A 25,741-nucleotide genomic window follows, 5' to 3' on the forward strand; every position below is an offset into this window, starting at 1 on the left:
AGAGAGAGAGAGAGAGAGAGAGAGAGAGAGAGAGAGAGAAGCTTTGTGCTCATTTCCATGATATAATAGAGAAGAGACTCCTGGACCAGTCTCAGAAGCTGGGTTCTTTTAGGCTACATACACCACAGGTAAGTAGGAAAATGGTAATTTAAAGAGAGGATAGAGAAATATTTGTCAAGTTTAATTTTGTATATTGAAAGTCTTGGTGCTCTCATATCTCTATATGAAGCTGCTTATTCCTCGAAGGAGAACATTATGATGCTGGACAGAAGATAAAGTTTCCTGTTATATGCCGATGTTAGCATCCCCTGGACGACTGACATATAGACTATCGAAATTTATGCCAATTTTGAGATATTAATTCATTTACAAGGAATGGGAGGTGAGTTGTATTAAAAGCTTGGTAGGAACATATCATATGATATAAACAGAAAGAGGAAATTTTAGAACAAAGGAATAACTGTGACCAACTATAGTTTCATTGTTGTTGTTGTTTTCCACTAAGTAACTAGATGTAGTTTGATTTTCATGAATCAAATAATGCAATGAGTATGTGTCAACAGTCTGCATCAGCTATAGCCAGCTTCCTCGTGCTGTAACCATACCCAGGGTAATCAATGTGTAAAGAAGCAATGTTTACTTTGCCTTATGGTTTCAGAAGTACCAGTTTATAATCAATTTTGTTTCTTTCAGCAAACACAACACATTATAGGAGAGGCATGAAGAGGAACAAAGTACCCTCAATCAAAACTGTAAGAGGGTCCCACAGTTCCCTTCTATGATCTCCCTTTAAGGACATGGGGACTTTTCATTGGGCTCAACCTAGGAAAGGTTTCAGCACTTCTTGCTAATGCTAAACCAGAGATAAAGGCTTTACCACATAGGCTTTGTGTTTAAGATTTAAATGTACAATTCTCCTCTCAAGACGCATGCCTCCTCAGGACCCCTTTCAGTGAGATGGGTGTTTTTATGTGGGATGTAGCCTGGAAAGCTTTATTGCGACTCCTTGCATCTTAGCTTCAACATACCTGAACAAGGTGAAGAGCTGGAACACCCTAAGGGTGTGTATAAACCACCCTGTAATCTGGAATACTGAGTGCAAAACCCATTTACTACAATGATAGCATTTCTGTCCTACGTTATATTTTATACCATGTAACAAAAAGAAAATGAAACAATCCAAATACAGTATTCAGTGGACACACGTACTTGTCTCATTTCATGCAACTATTATTTTCTTGTAGTTCAACTTAATCAAATGAATTACAGTTAAGAGAATCTTCAAACACATGGCATATATGAGCTAATTCTTCAATCCCTTTCACAAGGCAGACTTAGTAACTCAAAATCAGACTAGTTTCAAGCAGTGAAAACCAATATGTAAGAGCCAGCATCAGAAACCTGCTATTGTTTCCCTCTGCCAAGTGCAATCTCTATTGGACTGTAGACAGAATTGGACAGAGGGCACCTTTTTCTCACAAGTGACATCACTGTAAACAGCTTTTTTAATGCTGAGAAGAAAAACTCGAGATATCCTTAAAAATGATGTGAGGTGGGTGAATTGTAAAGGGAGTTTTCTTAACAACACAACAAGAAATACATACCTGTGAAGAAATTGTGTTGCTTTTAGTATTTCAGATTACTGACTGCTTAATTTTCTCCAAAAGCCAGCATTGGTTTTATATCAATTGTGTTAGTGTTAAAGTGGTGACTATGAAATGACTATGTTTGTGTTAAATAATAAATAAAAATTTAAGTAAAAGTATCCTGAGTACATCCAAACAATTTTGTGAATGGAGCCTAAGATATAGGCAGATGCATTTAAACGCTGTGGCCATGTCAACACATGCTAATAAGCCATTGCCAGATGCCGTTTTCATGCATCGTTTTGAAGCCTACTTAATGCAGAGTATGTTGAAAAGCTGTTATTTGGCTTTTTCAAAAGGACCCAGAAATAACCTTCAGTTCAATTATGTTTTTCCTCAAGATAAAAATGTTAGGCCTCTAAGATTTATAATGGTTTTCTTCTGAGTGAATATCAAAGTATACAAAAGTCCTTTTCATTTCGTAAATCAGTAAGTACTTGATGGTAGATACGTGTCGAATGGGTAACTGTGAGTGAGGAGAAACAAGACACAGGGCAAAAATAAAAGCTTAGCTTTGTAGCAAGGCTCCATTATGGAGAATATAAATATAAAGGGTTGGAAGACAATTACATATTTCCACTCACTCTGCCTTGAACATCACTTCCGTTAAGGCCAGCATATACGCGATAGTGGATAAAAGCAATGAACAGGTAATGACCTCAGTCCTCAGACCTAGTAAATACCAACTTAATGAATGCCCACACCCTCTTTCCACACACTAATATCATCCCAGTTGCTCTGTCTCCTGAGGGTGGTAGGTCAGATGACAGAATTTGAAAGTAACACGTTTCATCTAGTGAATAAATATAGTTTGTTGAGGAACTGCATTTACATCACAGTATGGAAAGGGCTGCTCCATCTGTGATTCAATGTATGTTTAAACCCTGAGTTAGCTACACCCCATAACAAAGGGAGCATCTGAGATTTCCCTTAATCTGTGGCCCAATAAGTAGATGCATCTCCTCAGATGACTTAATTTCTCTTTTATTCTTTTAATATCTTTAGACTTGACAGTTAAAGATGTAGCAGAAAGATACAAGTTGTTCTTGAATTGGATGATAAAAGCGAGACAGAGGAGGGCTAGTTAAACCTGCACACCCAGATGTCCCTGGGAGGAGACGTCAGATGAAATAAGATCTAAAATACGACACAACAGAAACGGAAGAGAAACAAATATTTTCATGTCGTCAACCTCCTTCAAGCGTCGTGGCCTCTTTCAGCTTTCTGGCCAATGTAATGATATAGTTTCCATATTTACATGTATGTTGATCTTGTAAGCCAAGGATCAGCTACAACTTACTGGGAAATAACTGAGGAATAGGCTTTTCTGTGTTGAGTCATCTTCCCAGAGTAATCAAACACAAGTCATACACTTCAGCTTTATGCACTTTGAACTATTTTTCTATGTATTTATTGAAGTAACTCTGCATTATGAACAGGGCACTGATCAACATAATAAAATCAGTGGTGATCAGTGTTCTTTCAAAATTTTGGCAGGCTACATGCTGACCTAGCAGCCAATTATTTTTTTATTCCTGTGTTTCCAGGCATTTAACAAATACAACTTGATGATAAACTCTCCAATTGTACCATAACAGAAATTATACACATTAGACAGTAATCACTCTTAAATATAATGCTGAACACGAGTACAGTATTTTTATTAAATATTTCAGGCCCATCCCAGAGTTTCCTGTAATTGGTGAAATATTTAAAATAAATATTCAAGTACCAGGTGCCTTGTTCTTTCCAATTTATTTAAGAGATATTAAATATGTTAAAATTAATTATATACACTGTATTAAGACCATCCACTTATAAGGCTCAAAACTACAGGGGTCTTCATAACAGCCCTAAGTAATTCCATTTTGCTGTATGAGGAACATTGTTAATGTTCAAAAATTAGAACCTATACTAATGAAATTTTACCTTTTACTTTATAAAATATGAAAAACCTGCCTTGGCACATGAAGTCCCAGCTGTGCAAAGCACTTCCCCTTCCACTGAGGCCAAACAAGGCAGCCCAGCTAGGGAAGGGATTATAGGCAGGCAACAGAGTCAGAGACAGCCTCTACTCCAGTTGCTGGGGGACCCACATGTTGACCAAGTTGCCCATCTGATATATATGTGTAAGGGAGCTAGGTCTGACACATGTTTGATCTTCAGTTGTTTTTCCGTCTCTGAGCTCCCATGGTCCCAGGTTAGTTTACTCTGTAGGTATTCTTGTGCTGTCCTTTACTCCTCAAGCTCCCTTGGTCCTTCCCCTGGCTCTTCCACAAGACTCTCCAAGATTTGCCTATCGTCTGGCAGTTGGTCTATGCATCTGTTTCTATCACATTCTGGGTGAAGCTTTTTTTTTTTTTTTTTTTTTTTTTTTTTTAGAGTAGTATCAAATTTTATTAGAATTCTCCAGCTCCTTTGAAATTCTACCCAATTCCATTTCCTTTTAAGTCCAAGGAATACATGAGAAGTTGAACAAAATATTTTCATTTTAATCAATAAATCATAATATGACAATTCTTCCTTATATATTTCAAATACATGTTCATGACCAACCTGAAATAAAACTGTGTTCATTTTCCATTTCACTTGTATGCCTATACATGTATGTATATACTTTGAAATCTCTTAAATATAACTCAATCAAAAATGTAGAAGTCAGTTGAAGCTTCTTAGAAGACAGTTATACTAGGGTCCTATCTGCAAACACAGCAGAGTATCATTAATATTGTCGGGAGTTGGCTCTCTCTTTCATGGGGTGGGTCTCAAGCTTGGCCGGTCACTGGTTGGCCGTTCTCTCAATCTTTCATCCATCTTTATCCCTATACTTCTTGTAGGCAAAACAATGTTGGGTAGACTGTTTAGTGGATGGGTTGATTTCTCCCTCCCTCTACTGGGAGCACTGCCGAGCTGCAGTAGGTGGCCACTTCAGGCTCCGTATCTCCTGCTGCTGGGTATCTCTGCTAAGATCACCTGCATAAACTCCCAGGAGCCTCATCCATCCCAGGTCTCCAGTGCATCCCAGAGATATCCCATCCTACAGATGTCCATTATCTCTCCAAGCCCTCACTCCCATCTCCTGATCTCCCTACATCTGATCCCCAACCCATTCCCCTCCTGACCTCCTTTTCTCCCGTCCCACCCAGTACTTTCTTCCATCCACTTGCGATGTTTATTTTATTTCCTGTTTTGAGTGAAATTCAAGTCTCCTCCCTTGAACCCTACCTGTAACTTAGCTTCTTTGGATCTGTGGGTTGTAGCATGGTTATTCTGTACTTTATTGTTAATATCCATTTATAAGTGAATAGAGCTCATGTGTATCTTTCAGGGTCTGGGTTACCTCACTCAGGATGATCTTTTCTAGTGCATCCATTTGTTTGCATATTTCATGATGTCCCTGTGTTTAATAATAGCTGAGTAGTATTCCATTTGTGTAAATGTACCACGTTTTTCTTTATCCATTATTCAGTTGAGGGGCATCTAGGTTGTTTCAAGTTTCTGGCTATTACTAAGAAAGCTGCTATGAACATAGTTGAGCAAGTGTCCTTGGGGTATGGTGAAGCATCGGTTGGATATATTAATGGGAGTGGTATATCTGGGTCTTGAGGTAGAACTATTCCGAGTTTTATGAGAAACCTCCATATTATTTTCCAAGTTGACTGTACAAGTTTGCACTCCCACTATCAATGGGAGAGTGTTTCCTGGATCCACATATTCAACAGCATATGCTGTCACTTGAGTTTTGATCTTAGCCATTCTGATGGGGTTAAGATGGAATCCCAGAGTCCTTTTAATTTGCATTTTCCCTGATGACTAAGGACACTGAGCCTTGCTTTAACTGCTTCTCTGTGATTAAAGATTCATCTATTGAAAATTCTGTTTAGCTCTGTACCTTATTTATTTGTTGGGTTGTTTGGTTTGTTGGTGTTTACTTTTTTTGAGTTCGTTATATATTTTGAATACTAGCCCTCTGTTGAATGTAGGGTTGGTAAAGACCTCTCTCCAATCTGTAGGTTGCCATTTTTTGTACTATGGATGGTATCCTTTACCTTGCTTTTCAGTCTCATGCTGTCCCATTTACTAAATTTTGGTCTTCGTGCTTGAGGTGTTGGTGTTCTATTCAGGAATTTGTCTCCAATGACAATGTATTCAAGTATATTCTTCAGTTTCTCTTCTATAAGATTAATGTATCTAGACTGACATTGAGGTCTTTGATCCAATTGAACTTGAGTTGTATGCAAGATGGTGAATATGCATCAATTTACATTCTTCTTCTTACCAACATCCAGTTAGGTTAGCACAATTTGTTGAAGATTCTTCATTTTTTCCCCTATTGTATGGTTTAGGATTATTTGTGACAATTCATGTGTCCCTAGGTTTGTGGGTTTGTTTCTGGATCTTCAATTCTATTACACTGATTACCATGTTTTTTAAATAAAACAAGTCAGTTTTTGTTACTATATTTCTGTAGTACAGCTTGAAGTCAGGGATTGTGATATCTCCAAAAATTTTTTTATTATACACAATTGTTACAGCTATCCTGGTTTTTTTTCATAAGAAGTTGAGAATTGCTCTTTCAAAATCTGTAAAGAATTGTGTTAGTATTTTGAAGAGGATTGAATAGAATCTGTAGGTGGTTTTTGGTCATTTTTGGTCATTTTTACTATGTTAATGTCACCAACCGATGAGCATGGAAGACTTCTCCAGTTGTGATATCTTTTTCATTTTCCTTCTTCAGACACTTGAAGTTCTTGACATACAGATCTTTCATTTACTTAGATTGAGTTATATCAAGATATTTTATATTATTTGTGGCTATTGTGAAAGGTGCTATTTCCCTAATTTCTTTCTCAGCTTCTTTATCATTTGTTCAAAGGAGAGCTACTGATTTTTCTGAGTTAACTTTATATCTGGTCACTTTGCTGAACATGATTTTTCAGCTTTAAATGTCCCAAGATAGAATTTTCAGGGTTACTCATGTACACTATCGTATCTTATGAAAGTAGTGATACTTTGAATTCTTCCTTTCCAATTTGTATTTCTTTGATCAGCTTTAATTGTCTCATTGATCTTGATAAAACTTCAAGAACTGTATTGAACAGATATTGGGAGAGTGGGCAGCCTTGTCCCTGATTTCAGTAGAATTTCTTTTAGTTTCTCTCCGTTTAATTTGATGTTTTATTTTGGCTTATTGTTTATTGCCTTTGTTGTGTTTAGGTATGTACCTTGTATCTTTGATCTCTCTAAGGCTATTAACATTACATGTGTTGGATTTTTCAAAGACTTTTTCAGCCCTAATGTGATGATCATGTGTTTTGCTGGTACAGTAGACAGTTTTGACATCTGTGTCTCTTAGAATCTGAATGGTATCTACCCAGGCTCTTCTGGCTTTAAAGTCCCTGTTGAGAAGCTGCGTTTAATTCGGCTAGATCTGCCTTCATATGTTACTTGGCCTTTTTCTTTACAGCTCTTAAAATTCTTTCTTTGTTCTATACATGTAGTGCTTTGATTATTATGTGTCAGGAGAATTTCCTTTCTGATACAATCTATTTTGTGTTCTGTAAGCTTCCTGTGTGTTTATAGGGGTCTCTATCTTTTTTTCTTGTGGAAGTATTCTATGATTTGGATGAAAATATTTTCTGGGCCTTCAAGCTGGCAATAATCTCCTTGTGTTGCCATTATTCTTAGGTTCGGTGTTTTCATAGTGTCCCAGATTTCCTGGCTGTCTTGTTTCAAAATCTTTAGATTTAACATTTTTATTGAGCTATGTATAATTTTTAAATTTTTATCTTCTATTAGATTCTCTCTTCTAATCTCTTGTATTTTGTTGGTGATGCTTTTTCTGTAGTTTCTGTCCTCTTCCTAGGTTTTCCATCTCCATGATTCCCTCTGTTTGTTCCTTATTGCTTCTAACTGCAATCTCATGTCTTAAGCAGTTCTATTCATTTCCTTCATCCCTATTTGTATTCTCCTGTATTTATTTAAGGGATGTATTAATTTTCTCTTTAAAGGCCTCTATACTCTTTACAAGACTGTATTTAAGGTCGTCTTTTTGTGTTTTACCTGTGTTAGGATACCCAGCACTTGTTGTAGCAGGATATCTGTGCTCTCGTGGCACCACATTGCCCTGGCTGTTTTTTTATTGTATTCTTATGCTGGCCTTTAGCCAATTGGGTGTCCCCGATGCTGGCTGGCTGTTCCTAATGCTGTCAGGACATCTTGGAGGCATAGGCAGATCCTTGGGCCTGACAATGGATCTCCAGGAACAGCATGCTGATCAGGTGGCCTGAATGTTCCTTGGGTCCTGCAAGCATCCTCAGGAAGTGAGGCAGAGCTATGGGCCTGATGATGGAGCTTAGGGGAAAAATGGGAGGGCGCGTCTTCTGACTGTGCCATGGTTGGACCTGGTAGGCAGGGGGCTTGAAGAGAAGGGGTCTAATCTGAATGTTCCTGGGGCCTAGCAGACCTCCTGGGAAAGCAGACAATCAAGTTCAGGGACTGCGGTGCATCTTCCCTCTGCTGCCTCTTTTCCTTTTATGCTTCTTCCAATCATTCTGGTCTGTGCTCACTGACCCATATGGAACTGGATACAGTAGCTGAATGTTGACCTCAGAGGATAAGTTTCAATAGGCATTGCTAGTAGCCCTTTCCTGAAGATTTGTAGAGAATCTCCCATAACATTTGGTTTTTGAGGCAGAATTCAAATATCATCCCTGCTGCTCTTCTGCTCACAACTGTCCTGTTTCTTCCTCCTGGTGGCTGGGTTTACAGGCAAGCACCACGAAGCCCAGGCACTTACACATGCTTATTGAGAATTGATGATTATATATTTATTCATATTTTATCCCTATGATCCAGGGTAATATATACCTATGTCCACAGCACAGTGAATCTCAACCTTCCTAATGCTGCAACCCTTTAATGCAGCTCCTCATGTTCTGGTGACCTTCAATAATAAAATGACTTTGTTTCCACTTCATAACTGTACTTTTGGTACTGTTATCAATTGTAACATAAATTTATGGTATACAAGATATCTAATATGTGACTTCCAAAGGACTGTGACCCACAAGGTGTGAACCACTTTTATATCCAAAAACAAGCACCCTAAACATGATATTAGAGACTAAATACATATATTCAAAGATAAAACTCATACGAAAACTTAATAGTCTATGGAAAGCCTCAATATAACAGAGGAGACAGATGTGTTAATACAAGGCATACAGTCCTAGACTTGAAGTCAAAATGTAACCAGATTAAAAAAAAAAACTTCAAGTAAGGAGGCATGTGGCACAGTATAGATCTGCAGGAACCTTCTAAGCCACTTGTCAGGATCATTAGATCTTTTCATTAGCACTGTGGCTTTGGTTGCAGAGGGATGGTAAGTACTAGGTAGATAAAACCGAGAATTGGCAGTGACTTTTTCTTCTTTCCTGCTTTTATCCTATCTTTCTTTGGCAACTGAACCTTACTGTCCCACTGCAGAGTTTCTAATGAGGAGAAAAGATCAAGACATGCAACCTCATGTTCTGACATGACTGCATGGAGATGTCTTCAGAGAGACTTCAAGTATATTGAAATCTGCGAGCATATCTAAACACAATCACCCATTGCTTGTGGAGTAAACAAGCTTTTGTTTTATTTTCTTATGCCAGGATAGGACTCCGGGAATCATATTGGCTTAGCTGGCAAGTAGAAACCAATGTGGCATCCAGGGTGGATAAATGCTCCAGGTACAATTATTACTTACATAGTCACCAGTCCACTTAACTGAGCGTTCACTAATTAGTACATTATGTTTTTGTTTGGGCAGCTTAAGATAAGCCTGTAAGCTCACACTAACCTTGCTACGTTCACCGTTACCGCTTTCCGAAGTCCTGGGAATTCAGTCCACTCAGGGGAATATGACTTTCTGATGCTCACTACTGCAATTTACTGCGTAAGTTTTCTTTTATAAACCCTTTTAGCCTGTTCATATCATATTAAACATCTACTATTTTATTATTCACCACAAATGCTTAATTTTAAGTAAGTACAAAGTTGGAAGGGGTAGGTATCTATAACTCCTCAATAGAATTATCCTTGCCCCTTTTTGTAGGGCTGCCATGTTCAGTTCAAAGGGAGCGATGCTCCAACAAAGAACAGTGTGAGAGTATGCAAATGGGAATATGCATGTATTTGTGTAAATGTTCAAACAAATACATACAGACCCAAAGGATCAAGAGCCTTCCTGTGAAGGCAGCATGCCATCCCTCTGTATCATTCTCCGACAGAGGTCTCGACCCCAGGGTCCAGTTATGCTCTGAGGGAAACTGGGCTTAATGACAGGACAAAAGGAAAAAAAAAAAAGAGGAAAAGAAATGGAGTCTCAGAGCTGAAAAATGAACTTAATTTTGGGCAAAACCCACACAACATGGAATTTTCCCCAAGAAACATTTTACACAGTAATATGCCTACAAGAAGTACAACACATTCCTATCAAAACTATTCTACTGGAAAATTCATGTTCTGAGATGTAGCAATACTGGCATTGCTATATTTGAAGCCAAGCAATTTCACTCTGCCTTGTAGGGGGAAAAGCATACAGTTCTTTTCCTTTTAAAGCAATAAAGTATTTCTCCATAAAGAAAAGGCATTCCAGAATTTCTTCATTCTGCAGCAATTCCATGATATTTTGTCTTTTTAAAATTTTGTTGGAAGGAAGCAATGCAATTTCAACTTTCTGAACATTAGATAGACATAAATTACCTACAAGTCTTTAAAAAACTTTGATTAACAAGCCATGGAATTGCAGGTATTAAAATTGCCCCCCAGAGGGAGCCCATATCGTTCCATAAATGCATTAGATATCTTCTTTGAATTACAAAGAAAAATAATTATGAAGTATATGTTTATATGTGATGAGTATTCCCATGAGTTAATTCTAAAAGCCACATATATGAAGAATCTAATAAAAATGAAATTATGTTAGCTGCATATTTTACTTAAGCAATATTAGGGAAAAGATGAAAGCCGGTGCTACTTAATGTTTTCTTCAAGGAAGACTCCTTGGCACCCCAACAGCTGAGAGTGGATTGCAGTACTCTGTACCCACTGGACAATTTTGCACGGCTGAAACAAGACCACTCTTACAAAAGACTGATTTAGGGCTGCCGTGAGCAGCTCTGCTTCTATTGTAGATGCTGGATTCTGAATTATTTTAGTCAAGTCCACAGAGCTGGTGGTGATAGGAAGATTCAGCTGGCTCATTAACAAGACATCACGGGTCCTGGGAAATGCAGGCAGTCAGGAAGACGGTCCCTGCCGGTCTTATCTCTCAGATGGCATGGCCCTCATTTACTAGATGTGTAGTGGGCTAGGGGCAAAAGTATTCTGACATCCAACACTTTGCCATATCTTGTTTATTCCATACATGTTTTATTTTGTTGGCTTTCTTTTGCTGTTTTTGTCCCTCCTTGTGCGGTTTCCCTTTTTGGTTACCATGGAAACAATTTCCCTGGTAGGGGAGGAGCCTAATGGCATCCAGGAGTGTGAAGTAAAGTCAATTTATATCATGGCTTGTGAAATATTGAGAGTCTGTAACGGTTGTTATTGCCACATATGGTAAATCAATCTCTCTCTAGAGCAAATTTCTAAATATTGATATGAGTGCAGCAGTTATAGAATTATAGAGAGCCGTGCATTTCAGCAACTTCCATGGCAGCCTTCAAGACCTCCAATTTGTGAGAAAATAAATTACAAACAAGAAAAGACACCTTATGCCTTAAATAATCAATTTTTAGCTATCCCAAAGTATCAACTAATCTCTAACAAGAAAGTAAATGATTGTTTTAATAATATCACCTAGGAGACCTTATTTCATCACTTTCAAAGCTTATGTAGCTGTATGCATATGTGCTTCTGTACACATAGATGACACATAACTCAGTTGCGATGCCATCTTCACTCTTGGTTCCATCATTCTCACCTGAGGTAAACTGGGGACTGTGCTAATCTACAGCACTCAGGCTTTAAACACCTCTCTCAGTTCACGTGCTTCATGCAATCATCAAGGTGATTATATTTTCAGGATTTAAAATAGCGAAGGACAATACATGCAGTAAACTTTGAATCCCTACCCAGATCTAGCCAATGGACAGGACATTCTTCACAGTTGAGTGGAGAGTGGGGTCTGACTTTCACATGTACTCTGGTGCCTCATATTTGACCACGTCCCCTGGATGAGGAGGCCTGGTGGCACTCAAAGGAAGGATAGCAGGTTACCAAGAAGAGACTTGATACCCTGTGAGCATATACAGGGGGAGGAAGTCCCCCTCAGTCACAGTCATAGGGGAGGGGAGTAAGGGGAAAATGGGAGGGAGGGAGGAATAGGAGGATACAAGGGATGGGATAACAATTGAGATGTAATATGAATAAATTAATAAAATATATTAAAAATAATAAAAAATAAAATAGCCTGCTTCGTACTCTTGTCAAAACTCAAGTTTGTTTATTTGGTTTCACTTGCAGATTGTTCTGTTCTGTTTTCTCTGCAAGGGTTGTGAATAAAGAGATGACAACATATTGGGGTATTTGGGCTCTTGAGACAGATGCAACCTGAGTGGTGACAGGTATTTTTAAGTACAATGTTCTGCATTCACTTAGCACTCTCATTTAAAACACTTCAAACCTTGGAAACGTTCTTGTTCGTTTTCCACTGAAATGAGTCACTTCTTGGGTGTGGAGAAAGCAGGTGTGAGGGGATGGGACAACAGAGGTAGAACTACTGGGAAAGTGTGGCTGACTCCAGATGGAGCCCTAGAAAGGATGGACTTCTCAAGTGTGTCTCTGAGGGGCTACAAGCACCTTGCCCTTGCTCACCTTGGGTTTCATGAGTTGACCTATAATGGCTTCCTGCTAAAAGAGTAATTGGGAAACAAAATTGCTGAAACACTAGGGAATCTGACAAGTCTGTAGAGATGCTTAGCACAGTGTATACTTCCTCATCACCATAGAGAAATAAATTTCTGGCCAGAGAATAAATCTGGTACACATTGCAGAGTACGTTGTAGTCACACGAGCTTCCTTGGTCTTTCAGATAGATTTTTATGCAACTTGAAAAAAAATTGATCCTCTTCCTCCTGAGAATCACATACTGTGTGCAAACCTCCCTCAGTGCAGATAAATGTCCAGCCCTGTCCTTCACACATTCTGCAGTGCCGATTATAAGAAATGGAGAAGCGACTAGCTCCACTGACCTTCTCAGTGTGTTTATTTGTCCTGTTGGTACTAATGAAATGCCTGCATGCACTCTTTATTTTACTCTTTGTGAATGATAATCCCAATCCTAGGCCTGGGTCTGGGCTGGGGAGCCACATAACACAAAAAGTCCAATCTAGAGACAAACGCAAGGAATGTGTTGTTGTCTTGGGCCTCGTCTATGGTAGAACACATGCTACCAGGGATACTCCAAGAAACCAAGGACGTTTGTTCAGCTATCTCGAGTGAGCCAAATGTTAATATCAGCTGAGTACTATTGCTTTATGTATCAGTACTGTGACAAATGAAGACGGCAAAACCAGGATGTGTACCTCTTCATCGCTGTAGTGAAGGCCCTGCACGTCAGACAATAAAGAAACCCACTTAGTAATTATGAAATAAAAAGTTATTGAAAGTGATTTTCCTCCTTCCTTCCTTCCTTCCTTCCTTCCTTCCTTCCTTCCTTCTCTCCCTCCCTCCTTCCCTCCTTTCCTCCCCACTCCTCTTCTTTCTTGGGATTTTCTCACTTTTTAAATGACCAAGAAAAATTGGAAAGGATCTATGTTTTTATTCCTATTGTTAATTTTCTTTTTGGCTTTTATTTTGGGCAGAGAAAATGGAGATCTTGTGAGTAGAAAGAAATGATCAGAAGCCTGAATGTGGTACCGTCTGCTAGCTTGCTCAGACTTTGACTAAAGCCTCTGTGGATGCAACATGTGAGCATGGGAGGCATGCTTTATTTCTCAAATGTTTAGTTCTGCAGTCTTGGTGACCTACATCTACTTCATGCTGGTGTGAGTCCTCTGCCCCAGTACATCCTTCTGCACTGGTTAGCTGTAGCAGTGTAGACATTGTTTCTTTTCCATAGGAAGAGGGAAGGACATAGATAACTTTCTTAGTGTAGTGAGAGGAGTCACATTATATTGTTGGGGATGCTAGTGAAATGAAAAAAGTGTAGATAGACTTTGGTGGCTTATATGGAGAAAGTAGCTTAGATTACAAACAGAAATGAAGTCTCTATGACAGGAATCAAGCAATCTCAGGCACACGGCATAAGGGTATTAAAGTCAGTGTATAAATGTGACGTTGAAGCCTCACAAGCATCCCCATAGCTGAACTGCATGGGTGTGTGATGTTTGACTAGAAGAGAAAACACAGAATAAAATTGTCAGACTGTGAGGGGGCAGCCAGCACCTGCTTTAGCAATGCTTTCTCATAATTATATTAGGTCAGATTTTGAATTATACGTTTTCAATTTACATAGTTATGAAATAACACTGGGAGAGTTCACATACTTGTTGCCCTATGTTCCTCATTATGAAGTCTTGCAATACCTTAGAACAATATTTTAACTAAAATATCAGTATTGATAAAGGAAACATACTGCCCACTGCTAGCCTGCGACGCTGTGCAGGTTGTCGTTTTGTAGGCACATTCATTCTTCTCAGTCTCCTGGCTTTTCATCCTCACATAATCACAAATCTGTTCTCTATCATTATAAATTCAGCTCAGGAAAGCTACATAATGTTTATGCTTTGAGGCTTTTGTCCATCAATACAACTCTGTGAAGTTTCATCCAATTTGTTAGGTGTACTGGCAGTCCTTCCGTTTTACTCCTAAATTCTAACTTTAGGTGTGGATGTACCACAGACTCACTACTCATTCAATCGTTTCCACCAAAGGGCGTTTACTCTGGTTCCTGTTTGGAAAAATTATGAATTACAATAAAATTAATTCATATTTTTAAAATAAGCTTATATCAACATAGGACATTGTTAGGTTTTATAATAGTCACATCCTGAGGTTAAACTGTTTTTCAAGTGGCTACATCATTTTCGTTTCTAATAGTTATGTCAGGGTGGGTGTGTCTACTGTTTTTCATTGTAGCAGTTATGATATTGTTTTAATAAATGTCTGTTCACCCCAGGTAAGACATTGATGATAGATCAGAGTAAAAATTCCACCAAAGTCTAACTTGGTGACCAATTAATTTATTGGACTTACTACCAAGCATGGTTGAGAGATTGGTTACTTTTAAAAGTGTAGGTGACCCCAAAATAGCAATCAGTTAACTCACAGTTTTGTCCCACCCAAAAATCAAGCAAGACTTTACAGCGAGTACACCATGGACTTCCATTTACAGTTAGCTTTCAACGTCCTGTATATTCATTCTGTTGTCTTCCAAGATCATTTAAAGCTATCTGCACAGACAAAAATAAACAATGGCCAGATTCCCAAATAAGGTCTTATAATTCTCTTGGCCTTTCTTATTTTTCTTCCCCATGGGAGAGTGACGGTAACGCCATTTTAATTTGCAGGCCTACCTATCACTATATTACTCTTCTTATCAGGTTACCATGGATACTGGCCAAGACTCACTCTACTCCAACATAGCAATAAGATGAATATGTTATGCACAAAGGAAGGAAAAGTGTATTACATCAGACATGTACTAATGTAGCATGGCTTTCGCTTATATTTCCCCATTGACCATCTTTGCGTTTGTTTGTTTGAGTTAAATGTTACTTCTTTTGCTTGTCTTATAAGCTGTCTATTTTTATTGAAGAAACTTAAATGACATTTATTTGTACTAAATAGTAATGCATTATCACATGTATAACTTCCAAATATTTTTTTCTCACTGTATAACTTGCTTTTTATTTAACATCCACATATTTGTTGCTATCATGCACAAAGTTGGGTTTTTTATTATTATAAATGCTATTCAAAGATACAAATTTTATTACTTTATTTAAGGTAATTTTAGGTCATCATACAAAGAAACAGATTTCATTATTTTACTCTCATGCATATATGTCATTATGCTTTGCTCTCAATCTGGTATTTTCTAATATGCTAATTATTTTGTTTTGCTTACCAATTCTAAAAGAAATCATGGTCATTTTAGAGTTACCTTATCTTTTATACTAAAATGGCTTTATCATTTTACAGTTTGCTTTTAAAATTTGGACGAGAAGTATGACTTCTGGGCTACTGCGCCCCTGTGTGCATCTGATGGTTCCAGTCAGTGTTAAAAGGTTACCTTTTCTCCAAAGAGTGGCTTTTGGCTCTTTGTCAATACTCAGGTGGACATATTTGTGTCAGGCTTGGGTCTCCAATCACTGTGGTGATTTGTCTGTCTTTCTCACCTCCAACACCTTGTAGTTTTGATGATTGTGGCAATGTAAATCTTGAAATCAGATGGTCCAGTATTCTCCCTTTTACAAAACTGCATTTCATATTCTAGTTTTTATACCAGCCATCTGAACTTTATGAAGGTTCTGCTTGCATTTTTTTCTGGCTTTTGATAGCATTTGTACTGAACATGGATGTCAATCAGTGGAATAATATCTTTATTATACTGACTCTTGTGGTTCAGTGTCAATGTATGCCTCTCAATTGATTTAAAACTTAAAAGTTTAGTATTATCATATATACTTACATATTATTAAAGTCTTAAAATATTTTCTGCATTTTTACTTAAGTATTATAATTAGTTTTAGTAATAATAAAAGGTGTTATTTTAGTTTCTACATTTCAAAACTATCGTACACAAAAATGAATTTATCATGTATCATTTGAACATTCTATGTTTATTGCTAAGTTCTACTTGTTTTATATATTCCTTTGAATCTTACACATAGCATATTATGTAAAGACTAACAAATTTTATCACCTATAAATACCTTTATTACTTTATTTGATGAAATTTTCAATGCTGTCTTAAGAAATATTAGTGTTAAAACAATATTCTTTCTGTGTACTTAGCCTGTATTGGAAAGCAGTAAATGGCTAATCTTAAATATATGCTAATGATAGAATCATTCCATTTTTCTGTTTTGGTCTCATAATGTGGTAGAATATTTTTATTTGTTTTCAAGTACTTAAATAGCTTTATATATTGAAATTATACTCCTTTGATCATAATTATTGTATTTTGACAATTTAATATGTTCTTCAATACCATTAATGTAATATAAATATTTATGATTTGTACTGATTTGTGTGTTTTGTCTTTCTCTTCTCCAGTTGCTTTCTCCTTGTTTCTACTGCCTCTGGGTGCTTTGGACATCAGGGTAATACTACATAAAATAAGTTGGAAAGTTTTCACTTCTATTTATTTGACATTATGCATTGAATGAATTGGTTTTAATTTATCTTTGGACATTTTCTAGATTACCATTTACCTATCATTTTTGGATTTTTGAAATTAGGGCTTCAGTTTCTTCTATAATCTTCTGGTTTAAAAAAACTATGTTTTCAGAATGTGAGGGATTGCGACTAACATTGTGTTGGGCTCTCAATCTACTTCAACTAAGTTTTCAAAGTCATGTCTTTTGGGAAAGTATAACTTCCTTCCTTTGTCTGAAGGTCTGGCATGAGATTTCCTTTCATTTTTGTTATTTGCAGATTATGTATTTTGTTTTAGTCTTTTTCTTGTAGGAAGACTGTTTATTTTCTAGATACTCTAATATAGTTAGCTTTTTAAAGAAAGCTTCTTGATCTTTGTATCAGTCTAGGAGTTCTCTGGTGAAATGTTGGGGGTTACTTATGTATATTATCATATCATCTATGGATAGGAGAACATGGATAATTTGACTTCCTCCTTTCTGATGTCAATACCTTCGATCTCCTTTTGTTGTCTTATTGCTCTGGCTAGAGTTCAAGTACTATAAGAGAAATTCTGAAATTCTTTCTTTGTTGGGGCTTTGCATGGTTCATGTATCAGTGTGGTTGTAGACTCACAAACTGAGTTTAGTAATGTTCCTTTGGGTTCAATTTTGTGAAACAGTTTGAAGAGTATTGGTATTAGCTCTTCTTTGAAGGTCTGGTAGAACTGTGTGCTGAAGCCACCTGGTCCCATGCTGTTTTTTGGTTGGGAGGCTTTTGAAAACTTAGTTGAAGTAGATGTATTAATGTGTTGATATCCATGTGTGGCTTATGGTTTATTAATGTTTATTCTACAAATGTGTTTGCCCTTATATTTGGGGCATAGATGTTCAGAATTGTGATGCCATCTTGGTTGAATTTTCTTTTGATGAAGTGTCCTTCCTCATATCTTTTTGATTACTTTTGGTTGAAAGTCTATTTTATTAGATATTTGGTTGGCTAGTTCAGCTTGCTTCATGTATTCATTTTCTTGGAAGATCTTTCTAGCCCTTTAACTCTCAGGAAATATTTGTCTTTGTGACGGAGGTGTGTTTCTGGTTAGCAGAAGGATGTTGTAACCAGTTTCTGCATCTATTCTTTTAGCCTGTGTCTCTTTACTAGAGAATTGAGGCCATTGATGTTGAGAGATATTAATGATCAGGGATTGGTACATCCTTTTATTTTGATGTTGATTGTGATAGTGTGTTTATATGCTTATCTAATTTTTCTTTTGCTAAGGTAAAGTTATTTATTTCCTGTGTTTACCTAGAGTTGGGGTTTTCTTTTTAATATTATTTGTATCACTGGATTTGTGGATAGGCACTGTTTAAATATTTTTTTTGTGGTGGAATATCTTGTTTTCTCCTTCTATTGTTGAAAGTTTTGTTGGGTTTAATAGTCTGGACTGGCATCTGTGGTCTCTTAGAATTTGCAAGACATCTGCCCTGTCTCTTCTGGCTTTTATGGTCTGTGCTGCAGAAAATTCAGGTGTTATTCTGACAGGTTTGCCACTGTATGTTACTTGGCTTTTTCCTTTGCTGCTTTTAATATTTTGTCTGTGTTCTGTACATTTAGTATTTTGATTATTATGTGGCAGGAGGATTTTCTTTTCTGGCCTAATCTATTTAGTGTTCTCTTGCCTCTTTTATGTTTATAAGCATCTCTTTTTTTAAATTGGGGATTTTTTCTTTTATGAGTTTGTTGAAAATATTTTCTGGGTCTTGGAGCTGGGCATATTCTCCTTCATTGATTCTTACTATTCTTACGTTTCATCTTTTCACGGTGTCCTTGGTTTCCTGACTGTTTTCTGTCAGCAATTTTTTAGATTTAGCATTTTCTTTGATGATTACATCTAACTCGTCCATTGTATCTTCTACCCCTGAGATTCTTCCCTCGTTCATTTTCTTGCACTATGTTAACTATGCCTACCACTGAAGTTCCTGTTTTCTCTTTCTCTCTTTCCAGACTTTCCTCTGTTTGTGCTTTTATTATTTTTCCATTTTCATTTTCAGATCTCAGAACATTTTATTGATTTCCTTGACCTTATTGCATTTTCCTGAATTTTATCCGGTGATTTATTCATTTCCTCTCTATAGGCCACTGTGATAGCCTTTCTAAGGGCCTCATTCAGTTTGGATGCATCTTCTTGTATTTATTTACAGATTTTATTCATTTCTCCCATTATCATCTTCATAAGGAAAGATTTGAGGTCATTTTCTTGTGTGTCAATTGTGTTAGAGTGTCCAGGGCTGATCGCATTGGGATATCTGGGTTCTGGGGCTGCCATATTATTTTGGCTTTTGTTATTTGTGTTTTTATTCTGGAATTTAGCCATCCGGTTGTCTCTGATGTTTGATGGTAGTTTTTGGTGTCTTCACTGGCCATTGAGGCTGCCTGTAGGTTAGTGGCTATACGTTGAGATCCCTCACCTGGAGGGATCAGGGAACTCTTCCGGTGGATCAGGCAGGTGATCTGAGGTCAGACCTAGGAAGTTTTCATGGACCAGCTGGGTGACTTGTGGTCAGTTACACTGGTGTTCCAGTCTGTGGGGTCTCTTTTGGGCTAGAAATGCAGACACTGGTGTTTTATAGACCACAATTCAGTCTGAGACACAGAGCACAGGTGCAACATGCAGGAAGGGAAGTGGCTAGAATTTGGAGACTGTGTACATTGCTGCAGGGACCCAGGAATTTTTCTATGTAGCTCTCAGGCTTTTCAAATTAAACATCTTTATTTTTAAATATACATGTATGTTATTACACATTATATAATAGATTACCTACAGCAAGAAAACCATGACACAATCAGGAATCATTTGAACATTACATTCTTAGTGTTTTGGCTATTTATATTTGACAGCCTTGAAGAAAACATCTTTCCTATCTTGATGTATCTAAAATTCTGAATGTAAAGCAATCTCAATCACATCTTGTCATTATCAACTTAAACCATCTATCTAGACCTAAAACTATCTTAACCCCTAAACAATGAACGCAAGCTCAGGAAAGCAAAGGATACACAAAAATCCTGTCAAAAAAAAAAAAAAATCAAAAGAACCAAAATCATCCCCCCAAATTTAGTAGCATCAACCTATGTGAGGAAGTGTCAAACCTGGGGTCTCTTCAAGTCTTTGGTCACAATCACAAGAGTTGTAAAGACTGCCACTGAATCAATGTAAACCTGTATTAGGTCCAAATTTCTCAGAATGTGAGTCAAGGAAACATCGCTGTGGTGGAGTTCTTAGACATTAAGATACCTAAGAGCCACCTGGAAACCTGGCAGTGACTCACTTCCCTAACTCCAGCCACAGAGAGGGGAAGCTGATGGTCCAGACACACAGTCCAATCTCTGTAGAGCTCTTAATGTTGTCAGTTGCTTTGGACTGTGAATCATGCTTGAGAGCATGGGAATGTTGGACGGGAATAATCTGGATCACTTGAAGAAAACCTTCTTCCTTAAAAAAAAAAAAAGGATGGCAGTAATCTCTCAACATCCTACAGGAAAGAAATCAGTGTCCTGCTACTTGGAATGCTATAATAAGACACCATAAATTGGCACTTATAGATGGCAGAGATCTTTTTCTTACAGACAACAATGCAGGAAAGCCAATATCAAGATGTCTGAATGTTCCATACCATATGAGGGGCTACTTTCTGGTTCATAGAGCAATACCACCTGTAGGTCTTACCCAGCAGAAGGTCAGCATCCTTGAATATAAATGATCTTTCTTCCATGTATCTAAAATTATTCTTCAATACCACCAAGTGCCTGGGTATATTCATTGTTTGTCTTTGGAGACAAAAATATTGTGACAGGAGAAACTTGTATATTGATGCAAAATATGTTTAATTGGATACATTGGTATAGAATTCAAATTTGAGATTATTCTTTATACTATATAATATATATATATATATATATAATGTTACTCTAATATGAGGCATTGTACCTATACTACTGAAGTAGAATACAAGATTTACCTCAATTACCTTGTAAGTGCTGTTGCAGTGTGTTTAGGATAAGCAAGTTAGAAAAGTTAATTGCCAACTGATCAAATCATGGCCATGTCAATTGCTGGTCTATTTATATCACAAGAATATACATCCTAGGTGTAAAAGATAGGTATGATTCTATAGACAGATTAGGTAAAATAGGTAGATAAGGTCTTCAAAAAACATTAGAGTCCTAGAAATTATGGCATTTAAAGATGCTTTTATTGTTTTAAGGATTCTTTGCCAATAAGACAGGTAAACTCCTGGCAACAACCATCCTACTTCAAAGAAGATAATGAACACCAAAGAATCTCTTTATGGAGATGGCTTCAAATGTGGCAAACCAGCCAATGGGGAAAATGTTCTCATTTCTACAACTGACAGAATTCTGCCTAAAAATAGGCAAGGTTGGATGTGGGTAGAGTTGATGGTGAAATTCTGCCAAGACAGGGTAAATGAGTCCTCAATAGTTACTGCCTCACAAATATGTCTGTCAGATGTATTGGGTCAGAAGGCTGAAGATGATGCTCTATTATTATAGAGAATTTTGGGTGACTGTTCAGGCAGCAAATTGTCATTTTTTTCAGTTTGAAAGCTGCTAACCCGCACTTCCTGTTTACTCAGGTAATTAACTTTATTCGTTCTGAAGTCTCTGATGAGTTTGAAGACCAAATAGGTTAGCTTCACAACCAAGTTTAGTTGTTTATGGGTTGAGATGTTTCTAGATGCAGATAGATGTCTTAAGTTGATAGAGATGAGATATGATAGATATTGATTTACATCAGAATGTTAGACTCACCAAGATAGAAAAATGTTTTCTTCAAGGTTGCCAAATACAAATAGCCAAAAGAATGAATGTCACACTAATATAATTCCTGGTTGTTTTGTGGTTCTTCTTGCTCTATGTAGTTTATTTTTTATATGTATAATAAAATAAATGTATAAGCAAAAAAAGAAAAAGAAAAAAGAAATCAAACTGAGCAAGCAGTGAGGAACAAGTTAGCAAAGAGTACCCCCCTGTGACTTTCACTTTAGTTCCTGTCTTCAGTTTTCTACCATGACTTCCCTGAGTGATGACTTCCCTGAGTGATGGGCTATAAACTGTAAGATTAAAAACCATTTTCTTTCCAAGATGCTTTTGGTAGGTTCTCTCTGGATGTTAAAAATGAGAAAATTTAAAAAAACAAATGAGAAAATAAAACTAAACCAAACTAAAAACATCCTTTCTCTCCTGGTGCTTAGATTGTAGTATATGGAATAGAGAGTAAATTAATATTTATTCATTACATTTGTTGCACGTTTACTGAAACATATTACTTTTTTAATCTGGAAAAATACAAAATAAAAATAACTTTAAAAAAGAAAGATGAAAAGTCCATATTATTCCAGATAAGTCTATATTTATTTCACACTAATTCACTTGGGTTAAAGGAACAGAAATGGCTTACGATACAATCTACGATAGAGTAAATGCTTAATAAAGTCTAGTCAGTATGGGATAATGCGATTGTACCTTCTGCCCACTCAGAATGCCTTGCCACGCCACCAGTTAGCAAGGAGTACCCCTCAGTGACTTTTTACTTTAGCGCCTGTCTTCTGTTTTTTACCTTGAATTCCTTGAGCGATAAGCTGTAAGCTGTAGGACGTGGACTTTTGGGTTGTGCCTACCTGTATTCTGCCCAAATGAGAACTCTGTGTAAGTGTGAGATACTTTTTCTCAGCCCATAGTCCTCCTTCAACAATACACGGAGAAACGGAACTGTGGCCTTTGTCTTCAGTCACAGCGAACACTAAAACTGTCTCTGTTCAACGTCTCCTGTGAGTGACGGCTTGGTCGTCTCAGAACTTAGATATAGGACTCTAGCAAGATGGCTTAGCGAGAGTGAAGAGTTCGTACATGCAATACCACATTTCTCTAATCTTCTGGATCTCTTGGGCGGCACTATTTCCTTGATCGATAAGAAAATATATCTTCAAAAAGAGTGAAGAGTTTTGACGTGTAAGATTGATATCTAAAGCAGACTCAGGAAATAGAAGGTAAAATAGCACAGTATCAGAAAACTAATTTAACCGCAGTAGACAGAAAGCAGACATAGAGAGAAAGTTCAGCTTCAAGTGGGGTTAGTAATATCACGCTTTTCATAGCCCTGGGAATAAGACCCATATATTTTAGGACATTTGCGGAGGAGCAAAGATCATTGAATTTTCTGGTGACACTAAAACTGAACACAGGAAATAATAAGATACAATATTAATAGATTGAAAAGGATTTGAATTGAGGGTGATTAAGGCAGAAGATGCCAAACACAGTCTGGGTAAAAAGATACAAACTAATAAGTACGGGATCAAGGAGTCAATTATGCAGAACATATACCGGGGAAAGGATTTTGAAGATATTGTGGGAAAATCTGTAAAACCAACAGCACAGCACAAAACTGCATTAGGAAAAGCAACCTGGATTTACTAGGTTAGCTCATCAAGAGGGAAGAAGATGAAATGAGAGCATATAGTCGAACCTTCGTAAGTTATTCACTTCAGTTTTATGTGAATATAGTGTCCAGCATTGAGCTGAATGGAAAAGGAAGATGCTGTGAAGGAAACATTTAATTGGGAAGGAATGTCCATTTTAGCTTCACTGTGAAATGGCAGCTTTAATAAAAAAATATTTAAAAAAGTGGATGTTCTCAGGAAAAAATTTTAAATATAGAAAATGATGAACACATTATTGCTTATATGAACATACTGTTCTAGTGAAACCTCAAATATCATTTAAAGGACCCAACTAAACATGTCCCTTTTTCACTGTTATGTTTGTGTGTATTAAAAAAAAAAAAGGTGCATTTCAGCCCCAGGATTGATAAAGGGGAACCAGAGCTGAACCATTTAATGCAAGAAAATTCTCCAAGAAAAGCTGGTGAAGAAAAAGTGCAAATGAATTGAAGTGACACTTAAACTTATTTTTGGTGAAGGTGGTGATTAAAAAGCATCGCTAAAAAAAAAAAAAAGAAAAAGAAAAAAGAAAATCACAGTGGATGGGAAGTGAGAATGCATTTTAAGTGGCCAGTTTTGACATGCAAAGTTTCCCAAACTGCGGCATCCTCATGTTCGGGCTAGAATGTGGCTGTGCAAACAAGACTTGCAATCCTCCTCCATTTATTTATATTTGTGTGCCTTGCTGTTCTGCTCCTGCCACTGGGAACGTGGATCGTTTTAATGAACGCAGAGTGGGTGCCAACTCCACATAGCTCAATCTAGCATATTCTGTTCAGCTGCTTTCCTAGATTCACTGTGTCTGAAGGAGTGAAGAGCTCTGCCTGGCACACAGAGTAATGTACGAGCACAGACAATTTTCCTGGTGATTTAGGATTAAGGGATAATTTTTATTTGAAATATGCAGAGAAAGAGAGCAAAATATTGAGCCTTGTTTATCTTTTGGTGCTTCAGAGTGGTTATCTTGCCTCTACGCTTTATTTTGCATGATAAAGAATGACAGGCCCTTCTCTCTGGGAGGGACTCTAAGAACCATTTAGTAAAATCCTCTTAAGTTTCAGATAAGAAAAATGAGGGGGTGGGGGTAAGAAATGCACCTAAACTTTCAAATAGTCCTTAAAAGAAGTACTTAAAGAAGTTGATTCCTAATTCATCATTTTAACAGAGTTGTAGGCTCCTACCTTAGTAAAACAATATGGTTGACTTTCTGCACTTACATTTAATTCTCTCTCTCTCTCTCTCTCTCTCTCTCTCTCTCTCTCTCTCTCTCTTTTGGTGTGCTTTCATTTTAAAGTTTACATTTTTTTACTTTTCAAAGTAGTAAATCCAGACACATTTGCAAAATTATAGCACATGAGCCAGTGAGGGATAGTGGGGCACTCAAGAAGAACGGAGACTATCTGGGACAGCAAGCATGGCTGCCGCCACAAGGGTTGTGACAGGGATGGTGAGATCTAATGCCCTTCAGCACACCATTGATAACAGGAACACGTGAACTTGTGGACCACCTAGTTACATTACAACAATGCCATATCACCTTCACCAGTCTGTCTTTCTAGGTTTTCTGTCTTCTTGGATGAGATAATAATTTGGCAAAGTTCCCAACAGATTATGAATATATCACAGAATAGTAGAGGTAGCAACACTAGATGATGTGTAAAGGAGTATACACGACACTGGGGTGCAGTCAAATATGCCATCAAGTGCTCTTTGGCAGGGCATTTAATTAAAAACCAATAGAGATTTCTAACACTATTGTGTTAGCCCTTCTAACACTTTAGGGGCTAGGAGGATGAACATCACATTCAAAGATGTCTGCTACTTAGAGACTGTGAGAAAATGGACAACAATTCAATAAATATAAGAACAGCATTTGATAATTCCATGATGTCAGGGTCAAATGATTGAAAGACTCATGGTTTTTTATAAAGGAGGTAGTAGATGGAAATCTAGAAATAAAAGTTCTTAGAGAAAGTGAATTACACATGAAATTGCTCCACAGGAAAAAAATGTATTCATGTTTTCATTGTTCTCCTTTGTCCTAACAAGTTAACTTTTCAGGTTTTTTTAAAAACCTATTGTTGTCTCCTACCACAAAGTCTCTGTCTTGCTAAACTCTCTAAAAATAAATTGTTGCTATCAATGCAGCACACAAAGATTCTCATTATTTTTCTTTATTGCGTGACTGTTCTTAGAAAGACATGAGCAAATGTCTAGTCACTC

General features: G+C 37.2%; 1 long non-coding RNA gene across 1 annotated transcript in view; it reads left to right on the top strand.

Moving 5' to 3' along the window:
* Window positions 1-25,741, top strand: part of LOC311605451 — a 141,107-nt gene that overhangs the window by 107,732 nt on the left and 7,634 nt on the right. The window contains exon 5 of the long non-coding RNA XR_014781955.1: window positions 230-382. This is a non-coding gene — a long non-coding RNA (uncharacterized lncRNA). The remainder of the gene's footprint in view (window positions 1-229; window positions 383-25,741) is intronic.

Source organism: Acomys minous, assembly GCF_964271855.1.
Source record: "Acomys minous genome assembly, chromosome: 9".
In the NCBI taxonomy this organism is placed as follows: domain Eukaryota; kingdom Metazoa; phylum Chordata; class Mammalia; order Rodentia; family Muridae; genus Acomys; species Acomys minous.